Below are 5595 nucleotides of genomic sequence, written 5' to 3'. Positions count from 1 at the left end.
AGATCGGGGAAGGGAGGGGCTGGAATGTGCAACCTCCATCCCAGCCCTGAAATCTGCAGGGAACCCCCTCTCAGACGAGCCCCCTCCCTCCTTTGTGTCCTGCCTTTTGCTGCTTAGGAGTAACTTCCCGATCAGCAAATGTCCCATGCGCAGAAATAATTGGCTCACCCACGCCGGAGCACTGCTGGGCTTGCGCTGCAGGGGCCTCGGGGACGAGCCCACTGGGTGGAAGTCAAGGCACCTTTCAGAAAAAGCCTAGCCCCCGCCACCTCCAACATCTCTTCCACACCCAAACCCTAGAGCCCCCACCTCCATTTCGAGCACATCTGCTGTATTTTTTTAACTTCAATTCATTGAAATTAAAACCAAACGGCGTCCCCCCCCCAGCTCCGCGCAGGCAGGCAAGCAGCAAGGCTTGTGAGGCCATCTTCCATCCTGCACCACCCCCAAGCACTCACTGACACTTGTTTTCACTTGCTGCTGGGCTCATCCATGTGTCTGCCTGCACACACACACACACACACACACACACACCCACCCACCCACACACACAGCGCCGAGGGGATGGCTTCCACCTGATCTCCCTCCCCCCAGACACAGACACAGGAAAGGGATCCCTTTTTAGTCCTGCACCGAGGTCACCGAGCTGCTACTCTGCTGCTCCCGGTTATGTCATTGGGAGTATGGTCATGCCAACAAAGGGAAGCCTTTCCAGGTTTCACTCTTCCCCAGCTTCTGATTAATTGAGCACCAGGAGAAGAAAGAAAATTAAAAAAAAAGAAACACTGAACAGGCTTCCTATTCCTTCACACACAAAAATGGCAAATATGCTACAATGCACAGAGATGCATTAAAAACCCTAGGAGAAAGAGAGAGCCAGGCAGGCTCATGTTACCTCTGCTTAGGTATGTGAAACATACCACATCAGCTGCCTGATTTCTTTTCACCCACCATCATTTTGCTAATGGTTCAAACTGAAGCCTCCCCCCTCCTCCTCTGGGTGTGGAGGGGAGACAGGCACTCCTCACCCCTCACAATAAAGGCAGGGATTGAAAGGTCTTTTTTAATTAAGAATAGGAGGGCTTTATTGTGGACATAGCTTCCCCTGCTCCTTCTGAAATGGGATTCAACCCTCTAGGAAGTGGTACTCCATTTTCTGCCTCCCATGCTTTGCTCACTAGCCCGCCCTGGCCTGGGTTGGGATGTGCAATTCCAATCGAAAATTCTCGTTTACTGAGATTTGATTTCCAATACTATGGCTTCCCTGCACCGCCTCCCAAGGTACCAGCCCAAAGCCCCTGTAAAAAGATAACAGCCCCCCACCCCTTCCTTAGCAGCTGCAAGTGAAAATTCCAAGAACAATCCAAGTGACAGTCGCCAGCATATTGTTATTTAAAGATCAATTCCTAATGCAATGCAACTGTTTCCAGGCCTACATCACCAAAGCGGCTCCCAGACTCACTTCCCATTTACTACTGAGAAGAGCCGAGGAAGATCAGGTCTTTCAAAGCCCTATTGATTATTATTTATATGCCCCCTAGGTTTTTTAAGCAAATGAATGTATTACTTTTACTTTACTCACAACATACTCCTCTAAAAACTAACAACTACAGTGCACCCAGAAAAAAAAATATATATATCAGGGAGGAAGAAAGAAATAGCCTGTGACTATATACAAATCACTAGATTCCATACACAACAATAGCATCCTTAGGTCCATAAAAACCCTTTGGTTTAAAACCGGAAATAAAAGGTCCAACTGGGAGAGAGGTTTTTGGTTTTTTTCCTTGGTAAAAGTAGTGGTGGTTCTAAAGCAGGACAAGAGGGCTTTTTAAATTTGAATAGGCTGTCTTTTTATTGTACAACTTGGACACACAAACACACACCAGTGGTAGGAGGGGAAGTCCATTTTGTACACTGAAGCAGTCACAAATGGGAACAAAACCCAAGGAATTTCCATAAGACCATTCAGCCTTAAAAGAAAAAGAAAAAAGAAACCCCCAACTAAAAAGAGCCCATCCAACCTACTTATTGTTTGAGTCAGGTTTTAAATGATCTAGGAATCTTATGCTCACCTAAGCCTTGGGGTGGGGGAGGGAGGGGAACAGAGGGATGGCTGCCTATTAAAATGCATTAAATAACTATGAAGTTCCACAACGTCAGAGACTGGGTGTGCAACAGTAACTGATCATAAGGATGTATTAGGACTGGAACCAAATGCTTTGACAATATTATTGCACTGCTTTATTTGTGCAGACAGTAGTGCAACATTGTCAGAGCCAGCGATACCAGCAGCCACTGTCACATTCTGCACAGCTGTCCCTGCATCCTTTTGTGAGGGACTGTTACATTAGATTTTTGACCACAATAACGTTTTTATGTTTAGCCCCAATAAAACTCTGCATGCCTTAAAGTTTATTTGAGATCGTAATTAGACAAGGTAAAACAACAACAAAAAAGTTAGTTAAAAATATCAATCAGACCACTGTTAAGATATGGCTTGTTAAACAAACAGTTTCAATCTTTTGCTACATACATGCCAAGCACAGTACACTTTAAAGATAGATGTACCTTAAGAGTATTTTTCTATGAACACAGGGAGAATAAAAGAACAATGGGCATAATTCAGCATCCCTATAGTACTGGTTTCCATAAAAGGCAAATAATGCAGTAAATTAATCTTAACTACCTAATTTAAAATAAATGTTCAATAGGTGCCATAATGCATTCAGAAGTTTTCTTAATTGCACTGTACTGTTTCATGATGGTTGAACACAAAGCCTATAAAGCGTGATGCAATGGTATAGATAAACAGTGCTGTAAAGTGTTATGGAAAATGTTACAGAATTTGTAGACAAGAATGTGATGAGACCTATAGACAAAAAAACCACAAAGTGTGTACATAACACTCTCTCACACATATATATTTTTGTAAGCGTGTGTCACCTTACAAAAATCACAATACAAGACCCCAATCATACAACAAAATAGCAGCATTAAATTCAGACCACCTTAAATATATAGGGAAAGATTATTATATAGCAAAAAAAATCCATCAAGAAATTGTTATAAAATTGTTATAAAATTTCAACACAGACATTATGAAAGGGGATGAATAATGAATCACTAAGAAAATATTGGTAAACAAAGCCGGTAATATGATGCCTTGAAAACTCCCAAAAATATCTGGAGTTATAAACATGGTATATTTAAATAATTCACTATTGTATATCAAGGCATGTGAGAACTTACAATCCCAAATCTCCTTCCATATGTAAAAGCACTGCCACATGTATAAATTTTAACGTTATTTCACACACGTGCATGAATACACTGAAGGAGGCATCTATTTTAGGGTTGTTTGCCCACTCTGAAGAGGGTGGGCTGCTAAAGGGGGTCATGTTTCTGCCAGCCAATGCCCTTTTAATATTGCACTGCTCATCATAATTGCCAGTAGTACAACAGAAAAAGGGCTCTGGACAACAGCATACTTCACAGACTTTTCAATATAAATGATAAATCAGTTAGCAACTTCTCGAAGTGATGGCCTTCTGTGCATGATTTACTCTAAAACAGATCAGTTACATTCAACAAAAAGGAATTTCTTCAAAAGCCACATTGATTCTGTGCCATTCTTCTAAGTTAGCTTTTAATGTTTTACAATTTTATCTTGCATTAACTTCAGCCAGAATTTAACTCTACTTATTTATTTTCTTTTGTTTTAATCACAGAAGTCCTGTGTTATTGTGTCTGAAAGGAAAGATTACAACTGTTTTTTTTCCCTTGCATTTTGGAATCAACCTTCTACAAAAATAATATAGAATAAATAAGTTACCTGAAATATTAAAGACAAAATATATATGAAATGAATAGCTGAAATCTCTGATACTTAATTTAATATACACTTGCACCTAGTTTTAAGTATTTTGGATAATTTGTATTTTAAATGCTAAATGAGGTTTTGCTATTTTAAATAAACATTTTTACTAAATAAGCCTTATAACTACTACCCTCTAAAGGTCTAAGACCTTTGTAAACGCATTCACTCACAAAATACAACAATAGTACTGAAACTTTTTTTCCCTTTTCAAAAAAGCATTTTGATAGTAAGGAGAAAACAGCAGTTAATTACTACAGAGCAGACATTCCAAATAATTTCAGAAATAGTAACATTTAAAATTCTCTGGGTTATGCTTTGGGTTTAAACAGGTAACCTTTTGTTTCCTTAAATAATTGCAAAACTTTAGACATAAAAACTTGACTGCTTCTTAAAGGAGAATAATTGATTGGCAAAATGATAAAAGGTTGGTTTCAAACTCTAAATATTACCAACAACAAAAAAATCTATGCAATGAATCCAAAGCTTAAAACAGCTCCATAAACTATACAGACAAGTAAGATTGGCATCAAATTTTAAAATGGATTAAACTAATTAAAGTCACAGTGAGTTTTGCCTGGCTAAGGAACACTCTAAATGAATTTAACTTGTCAAATTTACAGGACAGAGACAGTAGGAACCTATTAGCCGTGAACTGCCAAAAATCTATTCAAGTCTGAATTTGTAGTTTGCTGTTGATTAATTTTCTTTTTTCCTTCCCCCTTTCTTTTTCTCACTGGCACACAGCTGCATGCCTAATCCGGAAACCTAGCCCAGTATTGGAGATGTTTAAAAGCAAAAAGCAAAAAGGGGAGGCAGAAGAAAGAATGTGCTTTAACTTTAGGAAGTTTTTTAAATTCCACAACCCTGGGTTTGTGTTCGAGGGGACGAGGTTTCCTTACACAACTCAAAGACCACACACTGGAGGGAAGCTGAGCGGAATTGGGGCAAAGTGCAAGAATGCCAAAGAAACACTTTGGGCTGCACACCCTGGTTTATTGCAAAAACTCTGGACTATTTAAGCAAAGCATTAGTTTTATGAGATTTAAATATTAAGCCAATATAAATACTGGCTGGAGATAGCATCTGACTTATTGCCTCGCTTATTCTGTTTTTTAAGCAAAGGGGAGGGGAGCTTTCTAAAAGAAGATCCCTGGACACAAATATTTTTTTCCCCAAACTTAAACAGAGAAATAACGTTCTCCAACCTAGACCAGGCGCTTTGCTGCACAATGCAAGCAGGCAACACACACACACAACACCCCTTCACTGAAACACAATACTCAGCGATTAACTGTGTGTGGAGGGGGAGAGGGGGAGGAGAGGGAATGGACTCGACTCTGGCCGAAAGGATCCGAGTCGTGGGATCACACTCCTTTCCCCAGAAGCGTTTGCCTGGATGAAACCTTTGATAAAGGGGGAAACCCAGCTCCCCGCTGTCTGGTTATTTTTCAGCCAAGCCCCTCGCCACACTTCCCCAGCACTTCTGTGCATGGGCGAGCCGAGCACACACGCCCCCTTCGCCCCTCCATCTTTCGGAGCGGATAAAAACATCCCGGCTTCTGCTCCGCTCCCTCCAGGCGGGCGCCGCGCTGCCCCGCATCCCCCCCGCAACCGCAGCCAGAAAGAATGAACTTTGCAAATGGCTCCGCTCACAAGTCCGCACCCCGCGGGGGCCCCGGCCCCGGCTCCTACCGCTCCCGCTCCCGCTGCCCGGC

General features: G+C 41.5%; 1 long non-coding RNA gene across 1 annotated transcript in view; it reads right to left on the bottom strand.

Moving 5' to 3' along the window:
* LOC109312793 overlaps positions 1-5595 on the bottom strand; it is a 10634-nt gene that overhangs the window by 4659 nt on the left and 380 nt on the right. The gene's annotated exons all lie outside the window — the stretch shown is intronic.

Source organism: Crocodylus porosus, unplaced genomic scaffold (assembly GCF_001723895.1).
Source record: "Crocodylus porosus isolate Cpor-Errol unplaced genomic scaffold, CroPor_comp1, whole genome shotgun sequence".
Lineage (NCBI taxonomy): Eukaryota > Metazoa > Chordata > Crocodylia > Crocodylidae > Crocodylus > Crocodylus porosus.
The sequence above is the reverse complement of the archived record's forward strand: the minus strand, read 5'-3'. Positions and strand labels throughout refer to the sequence as shown.